At 44.0% G+C, this 13,469-nt stretch overlaps 1 protein-coding gene across 5 annotated transcripts in view; it reads left to right on the top strand.

The window, feature by feature from the left end:
- The window catches only part of LOC110509759 (ephrin-A5), a 51,651-nt gene that overhangs the window by 27,285 nt on the left and 10,897 nt on the right, over positions 1-13,469 (top strand). The window lies entirely within an intron of this gene.

The following is a 13,469-nucleotide window of genomic DNA, read 5'->3' as shown; positions in this document are numbered from 1 at the left end:
TACAGACGCAACTTGGACACAAATATTCATCAGCATAGCTCAGGATACAGTGGATATACTGTACAGTTGGGGCTCACAGACTGGTGGCCCGCTGAACACATTTGGCTTACGGTGGATTTATTTGGGGGGCAAAAAAACATTAGCGTTGGACATAAAAGACTGCAAAAACAAGAGGAAATCAGCTCCAAGTGATTTTAATTTATTATTCCTACTCATAGTATTCCCACGCATAATAGAGAGACGTGATTGTGCAAAGGCTTATATAGGATCAGTCTCGCTTGCTCTTTTTTTCTTGTTTTCTATCTCTTTGCCACTGCAATCGCATATTTGAATCAAGTCCCTTGTCACGTTTTTGGGATGATTAGTTGTTTTGGGTAAGATCTCTTCATTTTGCAACGTCTGTCAACGTTGCTTCCCCAACCTCTACCTCCCTATCTGTCTCTCCCTTTGTCCACTCCCTCGTGGTCTCCCTCTCTTCCAGAGTGATATTGGGCAGAGTGGACACAGCTGTTTTGTAACCCTTCACCAGGGTCTCTCTTTGCTCCTGGAATCCCCTAAACCCATCTCCATTCCTCCTCTATTTGTACCAAGCTCTGCTGAGAAAACAAGCCCATCCATAGAATCCCTACACGCACACGCAGACACACACACGCAGACACACGCACGCAGACACACACACGCAGACACACGCACACAGACACACAGGCACACACACGCGCACGCACACACACACACACACACACACACACACACACACACACACACACACACACACACAGAATTCAATAAGGACTGCCTCAATCAATGAGACACATAATGGCTTCAGAGACTGACAGAGACAAAGAGAGCAAAAAGAAGGATGGAGGCAAAAGGAATTGAGAGGAATGTAGATGTAAGGAACAGACTGAGTGAGACAGGGAAATTGATGTAGGTAGAAGGAATTGAGAGGAATGTAGATGTAAGGAACAGACTGAGTGAGACAGGGAAATGGATGTAGGTAGAAGAAAGGGATAATAAAAAGAGAAGGAAGAACAGTTGAGGCAATGTTACAAGAGAGAAGAGACAGAGAAGAGACACAGAGGCAGATGTTCATGTGTTTTAGAAGGTGAGAAAGGGGTGAGGAGGGATAAGGTAAAATCCCACTACTGTGGTCATTTGCACTCTCTTCACGTTCTGCCTGCCTGCCTGAGTGGAGAGCCTTACTCCAGATATGTTAGGAGTTGGAAAGGGCACTGTTATTCTTCCAATTAAGCCCCAAACCAAACATGCCGTCTCAGTTTCAGCGCCTGCGTCCGTCTCTGTCCCCCCATCCAACCATCTGTCTTAATTCTGACAGCTTCGGCCCTGGACAGGAAGACACAGGTATGTAGGAAGATGCACCAGAGGCCTGTATGCTGTATACACACTGCCAGATGGGCCCGAATCGGAATTCATTTGGTGTAGGATTCACAGAACTTTGTATATAGCTAAAGAGTCCGACTGTCTTTGCCTGCAGGGTGTGTGTGTCCAACCAGTGTGTATAGGTAACTGCCAAAATAAAGGAAACACCAGCATAAAATATTTTCATAGGGTTTTGGGCCACGTGCCGCCAAACAGCTTCAATGCGCCTTTGCATAGATTCTGCAAATGTCTGAAACTGTTAGAGGGATGTGAAACCATTCTTCCATGAGAAATTCAATAATTTGGTGTTATGTTGATAGTGATGGAAAACACTGTCTCAGGTACAGCTCCAGAATCAATTGGGTTGAGATCTGCTGCCTGACACACACACACACACACACACACACACACACACACGTACATTTGTATACATGACTCTAAGCATGATGGGATGTTAATTGCTTAATTAACTCAGAAAACCACACCTGTGTGGAAGCACCTGCTATCAATGTACTTGGTATCCCTGATTTACTCAAGTGTTTCCTTCATTTTGGCAGTTACCTGTATATGCGTGTGAGTGTACTGGGAGGGGCTGAGGCTGCTATAGGGTCCCCTCCTGTGTGTCCTCAAGGCAAGAGTTCTCAGCCGACGCCCCCGCATGCTAACAGGCCTGTGAGAGGCTCTTCACACAACTCCAACACGCTCGAGGGCCAGAATTGCCTTGTGACAAGTGTGGAGGGACAAGAGCCAGCAGGCACAGAGGAATGCAGTGCAGACTCCACTTTGTGTGTGGTTGTGTGTGTGTTCGTCTCTTTCTGAGTGTGGTGTTTAAATGGAATTGTACTGACTGATTGTTTGGTTTGCAGTACTGCTTGTTTGCGTTCAGCAGACTGGTCCCTCATCATTTACTCTGTATGACAAATTCTCTATTCCTCATTGTTGTGTGTGTGTGTGTGGTATCACTCCTGACCTGGGTGGGATCACTGAGGGAATTATGGGGATTAGTGTCTTTACCGGTGGTGAGAAAAGGCAACATCATCAGTCTACCTGTGACAGCCCTGACACAGTCCCAGGGTATGGTCTGCTGGCGTTGTAAAACTATAACCATACCTCAGGGGTCCCCAACTGGCGGCCGCGGGCCGAAATTGGCCTGCTGGTGAGTAATCCCTCCTGTGTATAGAGTGGACCAGCAGAGTCTATTCTACCTGGCAGATCATCACTCACTGCTGTCTGAGAGAGAGGAGCTTTGTGAGGGAGGATTATGCTGGGTTAGGGTTACTAACAGGGTTAGGCTGGATTAGACATTAATGATGACCTCTTGACCTGTGGCTGTAGAGTCCGTTCTTCTTCTGGGGTATCAAATGTACAAAACTGCTATAGCTTTGAGCCAGAGATCTTCATGGTCAGGTCACATGATCAGGAAAAACTCATTGGCCTTCAAATGAGATATTGGGGTCTATTGATTGATCTTCCTCTTTTGAAACGATCATTATAGATGACACAGTAGCCACCCTTTGACACGCCCTATGCATCAGTATAACATACTTGGGTGTTGTTATAAGGATGAACACACTATCTACGACGTGTTGAACACTTTAAGTGTGCACTGTGTGTTCCTGTGTGTGCACTGTGTGTTCCTGTGTGTGCAATGGGTGCCGTGTGTGTTCAGCCATGTGTTTTTAATGTGTATGTTGACTGACGTGGGTTCACAGTGTTTTTAAACCCTACCCACTCCCCCTTCCACACACACACGCATGTGAACACACTCTATTTCATTGGTGGTCATGGATACTGTACGTTGGTCTTTGAGACCCTTGTTCTGAAGCGTTCTGCTACAGTTTTTAACGCATTGACGACTACCTTGTGCTCCTGAAAGGAAGGATAGATGTCTCTGCTAATAAAGTGACAGCTTTACACGGAAACACGCAAACCTAAAATATACTCCTTCGCCCTCTCTGACTCACAGAACAATCCAAGAGACACTCCAAGGCCCTTCTCTCCTGGATGAAACATGTCTATTTTCAAACAACAAATCGATGCTAGAGTTTAAAAGCTTGTTTTATTTTCAGTCAAATTTACCTCAACCAAAATTTGACTTTTTGGTCCAACTATTTTGTCCAGTGGGTTCCATGATTTTACCTGTGTTAGTCTATATTCCATTATGTGAAGAACATATAGAGCATGAAGAACATATATAATATACAGTGCCTTGCGAAAGTATTCGGCCCCCTTGAACTTTGCGACCTTTTGCCACATTTCAGGCTTCAAACATAAAGATATAAAACTGTATTTTTTCGTGAAGAATCAACAACACGTGGGACACAATCATGAAGTGGAACGACATTTACTGGATATTTCTACATTTTTTAACAAATCAAAAACTGAAAAATTGGGCGTGCAAAATTATTCAGCCCCCTTTAGTTAATACTTTGTAGCGCCACCTTTTGCTGCGATTACAGCTGTAAGTCGCTGGGGGTATGTCTCTATCAGTTTTGCACATCGAGAGACTGAAAATTTTCCCCATTCCTCCTTGCAAAACAGCTCGAGCTCAGTGAGGTTGGATGGAGAGCATTTGTGAACAGCAGTTTTCAGTTCTTTCCACAGATTCTCGATTGGATTCAGGTCTGGATTTGACTTGGCCATTCTAACACCTGGATATGTTTATTTTTGAACCATTCCATTGTAGATCTTGCTTTATGTTTTGGATCATTGTCTTGTTGGAAGACAAATCTCCGTCCCAGTCTCAGGTCTTTTGCAGACTCCATCAGGTTTTCTTCCAGAATGGTCCTGTATTTGGCTCCATCCATCTTCCCATCAATTTTAACCATCTTCCCTGTCCCTGCTGAAGAAAAGCAGGCCCAAACCATGATGCTGCCACCACCATGTTTGACAGTGGGGATAGTGTGTTCAGCTGTGTTGCTTTTACGCCAAACATAACGTTTTGCATTGTTGCCAAAAAGTTCAATTTTGGTTTCATCTGACCAGAGCACCTTCTTCCACATGTTTGGTGTGTCTCCCAGGTGGCTTGTGGCAAACTTTAAACAACACTTTTTATGGATATCTTTAAGAAATGGCTTTCTTCTTGCCACTCTTCCATAAAGGCCAGATTTGTGCAATATACGACTGATTGTTGTCCTATGGACAGAGTCTCCCACCTCAGCTGTAGATCTCTGCAGTTCATCCAGAGTGATCATGGGCCTCTTGGCTGCATCTCTGATCAGTCTTCTCCTTGTATGAGCTGAAAGTTTAGAGGGACGGCCAGGTCTTGGTAGATTTGCAGTGGTCTGATACTCCTTCCATTTCAATATTATCGCTTGCACAGTGCTCCTTGGGATGCTTAAAGCTTGGGAAATCTTTTTGTATCCAAATCCGGCTTTAAACTTCTTCACAACAGTATCTCGGACCTGCCTGGTGTGTTCCTTGTTCTTCATGATGCTCTCTGCGCTTTTAACGGACCTCTGAGACTATCACAGTGCAGGTGCATTTATACGGAGACTTGATTACACACAGGTGGATTGTATTTATCATCATTAGTCATTTAGGTCAACATTGGATCATTCAGAGATCCTCACTGAACTTCTGGAGAGAGTTTGCTGCACTGAAAGTAAAGGGGCTGAATAATTTTGCACGCCCAATTTTTCAGTTTTTGATTTGTTAAAAAAGTTTGAAACATCCAATAAATGTTGTTCCACTTCATGATTGTGTCCCACTTGTTGTTGATTCTTCACAAAAAAATACAGTTTAAATCTTTATGTTTGAAGCCTGAAATGTGGCAAAAGGTCGCAAAGTTCAAGGGGGCCGAATACTTTCGCAAGGCACTGTATAGAACATATAGAACATGAAGAATATATAGAACATGAACATATAGAACATGAGGAACAAATAGAACATATAGAATATGCAGAACATATAGAACATGCAGAACATATAGAATATGCAGAACATATAGAACATTTAGAACATATAGAACATGAAGAACAAATGGAACATGCAGAACAAATAGAACTTATAGAACTTATAGAACATATAGAACATGAGGAACATATAGAACATGCAGAACAAATAGAACATATAGAATATGCAGAACATATAGAACATGAAGAACATATAGAACATGAAGAACACATGGAACATGCAGAACAAATAGAACTAATATAACATGTAGAACATATAGAATATGCAGAACATGCAGAACATATAGAACATGCAGAACATATAGAACATGCAGAACATATAGAACATATAGACCATGCAGAACATATAGAACATGCAGAACATATAGAACATGCAGAACATATAGAACATATTGAACATGCAGAACATATAGAACATATAGAACATGCAGAACATATAGAACATGTGGAACATATAGAACATGTGGAACATATAGAACATGCAGAACATATAGAACATGAGGAACATATAGAACATGCAGAACATATAGAACATGAGGAACATATACAACATGCAGAACATACAGAACATGGGGTACAAGTAGAACATGTAGAACATGCAGAACATATAGAACATGCAGAACATGAGAAACATATAGAATATGCAGAACGTATATAACATGACAAACATATAGAACATGCAGAACATATAGAACATGTGGAACATATAGAACATTAAGAACATATAGAACATGCAGAACATATAGAACACGAGGAACATATACAACATGCAGAACACATGGAACATATAGAACATGTAGAACATATAGAACATGCAGAACATGGGGTACAAGTAGAACATGTAGAACATATAGAACATGAGGAACGTATAGAATATGCAGAAAATATAGAACATGTAGAACATGAGGAACATATAGAATATGCAGAACGTATATAACATGAAGAACATATAGAACATGCAGAACATGAGGAACATATAGAATATGCAGAACATATAGAACATATAGAATATGCAGAACATATAGAACATGCAGAACATATAGAATATGCAGAACATATAGAACATGCAGCACATATAGAACATGCAGCACATATAGAATATGCAGAACATATAGAATATGCAGAACATATAGAACATGCAGGACATATAGAACATGCAGAACATATAGAACATGCATAACATGTAGAACATGCAGAACATGTAGAACATGCAGAACATATAGAACATGCAGAACATATAGAACATGTGGAACATATAGAACATTAAGAACATATAGAACATGCAGCACATATAGAACATGCAGCACATATAGAATATGCAGAACATATAGAATATGCAGAACATATAGAACATGCAGGACATATAGAACATGCAGAACATATAGAACATGCAGAACATGAGGAACATATAGAACATGCAGAACATGCAGAACATATAGAACATGAAGAACATATAGAACATGAAGAACATATAGAACATGCAGAACATATAGAACATGAAGAACATATAGAACATGAAGAACATATAGAACATGCAGAACATGCAACACATATAGAACATGATGAACATGCAGAACATATAGAACATGCAGAACATATAGAACATGCAGGACATATAGAATATGCAGAATCTATAGAACATGCAGAACATGAAGAACATATAGAACATATAGAATATATAGAACATATAGAACATGAAGAACATATAGAACATGCAGAACATATAGAAGGCACAAATATTTATGTGTAGAGATGATGACATACAGGCTTAATGCATTTACTGTTTCAGGATCACTATGGTTACTTGGCAGTTAGGGTTTTAAGATGGTGTAGAGGTTAGCCAATAGCCATGACAGTGAGCGCCTGCAGCAGAGTGTTCTGTTCTGTAGGGCTGTAAAGTGAGCTGACAGTAAGGGTTAAGATGGCTGCAGCCTCCCTGCTCCTCTCTCCACATGGGGTAGGTGAGGGACTAGCATGCCTGTCATTCACAAGGGGGGTGTATTTATGTACACACCACTGTGCTCCAGGCCTGCTGGAACTGCACACCTCTCTTTCCTCGTGTCTCTCTTTTTCTCTCTTGTCTCTCTCCCTCTCGCACACTTGTTCTTCTCTCCTTTCTCCTTCCTCTATCTCTCTCTGCCTCACGCTTTATCACTAACTCGCCTATCTCTCTCTCTCTCGTTTTCCCTCCCTCTCTCTCTGAGGCGAGGACACTTAGTGACTGTGCAGAAGTGAGAGGAGAGGATAGGTGGCGTTTGCACAGCAGGGTAGTATCTCCACTCCAATAACAATCACATCAAGTGGTGTGGTAAATGAGGTGGCCCATGGTTCAGTGTCTGGGGCTAATCACTACAGTCGGTTCACTAAAACCCAGTGATAATGATTCAGCACACAGCCCTCCTTCTGCACTGGCAGCAGTACATAGCACACATAGCCTGCACATTTTCACACAGCCTTTTGTGTGGATGGGATGGATATAGACGGAACCATGCCCAGATGAAATGAAGGCTCTTTAACCTGAACATGTGCTCAGCTCTGTCGTCCATGACGATACTGAGATGAGATCCAAACTGCTGGGTCAGGCTTAATAACACACGTACACTGATCCAACACTGAGTGGATGGATGGTCTGAGGGAGACAGAGCATCTGTCTTACTCTACGTCTCTATTCCTTTGGCGTCGTACCTCAGACAGAGAAGTGTCTGACTCAATGTTCTTTGGGATGGAAACTGGCCTGTCATGAGGTGATCTATCAAAAGAACCTCTCTTGCTCTGTTATTACCTACTCTATCACCAGAAAGACACTGTACATCCCTGGACAAATATATAAACAGCCAGTGACATGTGGCTTGTATTACCCCTTAGACAGCTGGCCCAGGATCAGATTTGTTTATTTTCTTTTAATGGTTAGTGTTAGGGCTGGGATTGGGAGAGCTGATCTGGAATCCGTTTTGAAGGACAGAGAGGAGGAGGATGAGTCAGTGTTGGCTTCAGCGAGGCCTGAGCAGGTGCTGTAGGGGCATGTGACCAGCTGGTAAAGGGAATGTCTGGGCTGGTCCATCCATGACATCGGGGGTGGGCTGCTTTTGTCTGGGCTGGCCCATCCATGACTTTGGGGGTGGACTGCTTTTGTCTGCTGGATCTTGGCCTGTGATTCAGGACCGGCTTTTGTTACTGCTGTCCTTTGGTCTTGATATCAGAACAATATGAGCTGCATCGCTAAACTTTCTGTGCGTGAGCGTTTGGCTATGAAACTCTTTAATGGGACCATGGTGTGAATATTAGCTGTGGGTTGCCGTTTTATATAAATGTTCAATTTGGATATAAAACTTGCCCTTTGAAAAGTCACAATGGCCGAGTTTGAGATGATGTCCTCCTGGATGAGATGATGTCCTCCTGGAGTGGTAGGGTGAAGAAAGGTGGGTTATGGGGCCTAGAGGGGTGCGATTGAGGGGGGCAGGTGTTGTGACTTGGCGCTGGCATGCCTGGCACTCTGAGGGGCGCTCTATGTTTAGCCCTTACATGATTTTACATGTGCTGTTTTTTCTGGGCCTGCTGCTGTTTGTTGACAGAACAGAATGGTTCCCCCTCAGTGGCGGCCGGACCACCCCCTCTTACACTCTAACAGGCATCTACCGACCCCTCTCTGCTTCTACGTTACCCATGTTACATCTGACCTGAGCACATCCCTCTTTCCTTCCCTCTCCTATTCCCACTTTGCTCCTTCTTCCCCCTTTTCTCATCCCTCCTTTTCGCCCTCTTTTTCGCCTTGCTCTCTTTTCTGTTCTCCTCGTCTTTCGCCTTTCTGACTTTTCCCAACCTTGAACGCAACAAATATCCAACAGCGTCATTTTGTTTTTTTACCATCTTCCAACAGAACACTATTACTCAACTTAATCAATGTTACCCCACGGTGATATGGGTAAGACCTCACTAGTGGATGACTGGTGGTGTGTGTGAACGCTGTGGAGCCTTGTCATGGGTGGGTGATTGAGTCCAGACGTTGTGTTTTTCTTCTCTCACCACTATACAGGGTTGGTTTGGGTCCAGGGCAGGGCGGGTTGGAGTTCCCTGGGGTGCAGTAAAGTGATAGGGCGGCACGGGGGGTTCAAATCGCCCCCGGAGTGACGGGTCAAATGTCAAAACTCCAGCCCGGTGAGGGGGATCAGGGTCATGTTAGTCAAACACGGACTGAGGTAGACACTTCCTGTATAACTCACAGATGCTTATACCATTACTTTGTGTCTGTGTATGTATGTATTCATTTGTGTGTGTGTGTGTGTGTGTGTTTAATGAGAGGGCTGGGCCACTCTGTTTGCGCTAAGCCTCATGGATCCACCATTTTAAACTTCCCCTTCCGTCCCTTAGCAGCCCCGCCACCTACACAGCAGCTCCTAAGATGGACGACCCTGGAGTCATCCCCGTCACCGGGCTCAGACATTGGCCAAATACTGAGGCCCTAGATGAATAATGGTCTGTCAGTGACCTCTCACCCCTGGCCAGGCTCTTATGTGTCAGATTGATATCCTCCTGAGTGGAATGTCTGATAGTGATAGGGAGCATCTAGCCATCTAGACAGGCAATCTATTTGGGATCCAAGCTCATGCTCCATCATTGATGTTTCTGTTTTCTGTAGATCTAGGCGTCTGTTTCTATGATCTAGGGCTATATGTTACACCTGTTCAGTCCAAGGTGCTGAGTGTGCCATATTTAGTAGGGTTATTTTAACAAGGCTTGGGGTTCTCCAGTTAAGTGGCTTCTGAGCTAGGCGGAGAACACCCTGAGATCTCTCTGTGTGTGTGTGTGTGTATCCTTGAATTTGAGCACCCTGTGCATGTAAAAGAGATAGAGAACAGCTCTGTCATAAGTCAGTATGATGGCAACCTGTGTGAGGGTCTGCCTCGAGACCAGGGGTTTATGGTATGAGCTGTCAGCCCCTGGGGTTAAGCACTGAGTGAGTGATGGAGCCCTGCTGTGTCTTTGTGTGTGTGTGTGTGTGTGTGTGTGTGTGTGAGTGCCTGTTGTGTGTGTGTGTGTGTGTGTGTGTGTGTGTGTGTGTGTGTGTGTGTGTGAGTGCCTGTTGTGTATATGTGTGTTGAGTGACACTCACTCCATGCTGCCTATTTGACCCTTTGACCACCAGAATAGCATCATCATTCATTAACCTGTCCTGTACTGTGACTTAACTTCTGATGTCATTCAGGGAAAACAGCTTAGTATTACTGTAAACTTCTCTTTCTGTTTTTGTTTCTCTCCTTAGCACTCTAGTTCTCACTCTCCTACTCTATATTCTGTCTATATTCTCTCTCTGTTGCTCTCATTGTAATATTCCTGCCATGTAGGACCTACCTCCCACAAACAGCAATGGGTTTACAATCTAAAATTCAGTTACTCTCGCCCTTGTCTGACAAGCTCAGACAAATCCTTTTGTTCCCAGGGAAATTGACCACAAAGAAAAGAGAGAAGTGTATTTTTTTTAAATAGTTTCTCTTTTCTCATCCATTTTTGCTGTCAACACCCAGTCTGCCTCTGAACCCTGGCAGACAGAACTCCCTCTTTGTGTGTGTGTGTGTGTGTGTGTGTGTGTGTGTGTGTGTGTGTGTGTGTGTGTGTGTGTCTGCACAGATGTGTGTGATCACTGATCAGTGGAGGTAATGATGTCTGAACCATGGCTGGTGGTGGGGTTGGTGGCACAGGTTCCCAGTGCTATGAATGATCGGCCGGGTGGATGGGGGTCAGGTCCTCCTGCCCTGAGGGAGAGGGGGAACACCAGGCAGAGGGAAAGATAGACTCCATATGCTGACATCAGAGCCCAGGGTCAAATGACCAGATGTATTAGCCTATACCCTGTGGGGCCACAGTAGTGAAATGACCTACCTAAAGAGCTCCCCCTAGAGGTCAAGGATATGAACTACATACCGTGTGGGGTGTGTGCTTGTGCGAGTGTGTAGAACACACAACAAATGTCAGGAGAATAGATATCAAGGAAATATTTTAAAACCCAAGCACAGAGACTGTGGTCTGTAATACACATTGCTTTAAGCTATGATTGTTGACTCATAGGTTTTCAATGGAAAACAATGTAATTATGTGAGAGACAGTGCAGTTGAACCTTGAAATGTTTGCTCCCATGACCATTTAGTTTGTATTTAGACAGTTGTTATAGTCCCATTATGTGGTTCGGGACAGGTCAGCAGTTTCATGTGGTCTGGGCAGGGAAAGTGTCTCCTCTTTTCTCCCATTGTTATAAAACCATTGGAATCTGACCTTGCTCTGACCTCACTGTAATCGTGTATTATAGAAAACACCAGGAAGGCTTTCTCTCGCTCTCCCTCCTCCTCTCCTCCTCTGAACCAGGGTGCAAACCATTCATTACCCGTGCTTGGTCACCTGAGCGAAAGAGAGCAGGAGAAAGAGGAGCAAAGATCGGATTAGAGGGGTAAAAAGAAGGATTATCGTTATGAGTGTGCTTTGTTAAGAGTACTTGCCCCTGAATCAGACATGAGCCTGTCTAAGTGGCTGTGAGTAATTCAGCCAATCAAGCGTAATTAATCCCAAACACGACAGTGCTAGGATTTGGGTGTCTTGTTTTTTTAAACTCTATTGGCTCATCGCGTTACATTGAACAACTGAATTAACAAAATGAAGGTGTTGATTTCTTAATCACGTTGTCGTCAGTTTTAAAGCCTGCGTTATTTACTTCCTTGTCTGCTACATTTATGTTCGTTGTAAGAGACTTTGAACGTATCCTCATTCGTCATTGTTTTTGTGCAAACTCCCAAAAGGACGCCGATGTCCCAGTTGAGCTCTGTCTGTGCGTTGTGAAGCATTACTCTAGCCTGAAGACATTCACAAAAAGATTGAAAACTCACACCCGTGGTGCTAATGAGTTTCAGACTGAGACATATGTCTCGGCATTATGGTTCAAGAATATGGCTCAGTGTGGATCGATATTGGGCACTATCACTCACAAGGAAGGCTCTCTCAGTGTATCTGTGGTGAGCATACTCTCTAGGAGGGCCAGAGTAATCCTCTCTGCTGTCCCTGTTAGCTCATCTGACGTAAATCTTCCGATCGTCATGTTCAGAAAAGTGACCACCCCTCACCTCTCGGTCAGACGAAAATCGAGCCGAACTCTCTTCTCTAATCCGTGTTAATCTTTATGGCAGGTCTCAGGCCAGATTTGAGTGACAGTTAGGTGAGAGCATCTACATGTACACACAGGTTGACTTGAAAGGTAGCATTAAAAGCTTAAGGAGATGGACAGACCATGCTGGCTATCCCACAGTGCCTCTGGCTGAGGAAGTGATACTTACTGGTGGCTTTCTGTGGTTTGGTTGCCCTCTGTCAGTTATGGTATCAGTGAAAGCCTCTGAAACTGAGGCTGATTGAAGCCCTGCTGTGTCTGCCTGGAGCCACAGCACTCAGCTGGAGCATGAGAAAAGTGGAGAGAAAACAAGGCTTTGGTTTCATGTTTGACCAGGCTATAACTAGAGAGAAAACAAGGCTTTGGTTTTGTGTTTGCCCAGACTCTAACTTGAGAGAAAAATGATGAGAATCACACACATTGACACACTCTCACACATAATATAGGACACACATGGAATGCACACACACACACACACACACACACACACACACACACACACACACACACACACACACACACACACACACACACACACACACACCTCTTACACATCTCTTAAAGCCTGGAAATGTACGTGTCAGTGAGAACAGCTGCACTGCTGTCCAACGCAGGCTCCTCTCTCACCTGACCCTGAATCAGTTCTGAGTGGTCCTTTCCCCCCTGGAAAGGTTGTTAGGTGGGTGTAACATCTGCTCCTTGGCCTGTGAGTCTCAGTCCTTACTTGAGAAACCTCCCACAGAGCCAGAGTGAGTTCACCCGTATGGGATCATCAGTGCTCAGCATGCACAGACGTGGTCTCCAGCCTGTTCTCCCCGGCCCCAATGTGTCAATGAACAGAGGTGGAGTATTGAAGACATCCGCAGTATGTCAGTGATACCGAGCTCAGGCCATTAGCGACTCTTGAGACGTGCCGGCCATCCTATCCCAATCAGTGTCCACTAAAAGCATCAGAAATGCAACCGTATATGGAGCCTATGGGAATTTGTGTTTCCCATCACTCCACAGGAATGAATACCTGGCATACC

Source organism: Oncorhynchus mykiss, chromosome Y (assembly GCF_013265735.2).
Source record: "Oncorhynchus mykiss isolate Arlee chromosome Y, USDA_OmykA_1.1, whole genome shotgun sequence".
In the NCBI taxonomy this organism is placed as follows: domain Eukaryota; kingdom Metazoa; phylum Chordata; class Actinopteri; order Salmoniformes; family Salmonidae; genus Oncorhynchus; species Oncorhynchus mykiss.
This window is presented reverse-complemented; position numbering and strand designations above follow the sequence as displayed.